This window comes from Echinops telfairi, unplaced genomic scaffold (assembly GCF_000313985.2).
Source record: "Echinops telfairi isolate 266 unplaced genomic scaffold, ASM31398v2 ScPeMD7_3533;HRSCAF=4204_0, whole genome shotgun sequence".
NCBI lineage: Eukaryota > Metazoa > Chordata > Mammalia > Afrosoricida > Tenrecidae > Echinops > Echinops telfairi.
The window spans coordinates 80,811,527-80,811,792 of record NW_022107431.1 but is presented as its reverse complement, the minus strand read 5'-3'; positions in this window follow the sequence as shown (position 1 = coordinate 80,811,792).

Genomic DNA, 266 nt, shown 5'->3' with positions numbered 1-266 from the left:
GGGCCCCAGCTATCAAAGATATAGCGTCTTGGGTCTTAATGGCTTGAAGTTAAACAAGCAGCCATCTAGCAGAGAAGCAACAAGCCCACAAGCAAGAAGCACACCAACCTGAGGTGTCCATGGGATCAGGTCACAGACATTAAAAGACCCAAAACAAACAAATAAACAAAAAACATATTTTTGAGATTGAGGGTGATTGGAGCAGAGACCCCAAACCCATCGGTAGACAATAAGACAACCGCTCACAGAAGGGTCACAAGGAAGGG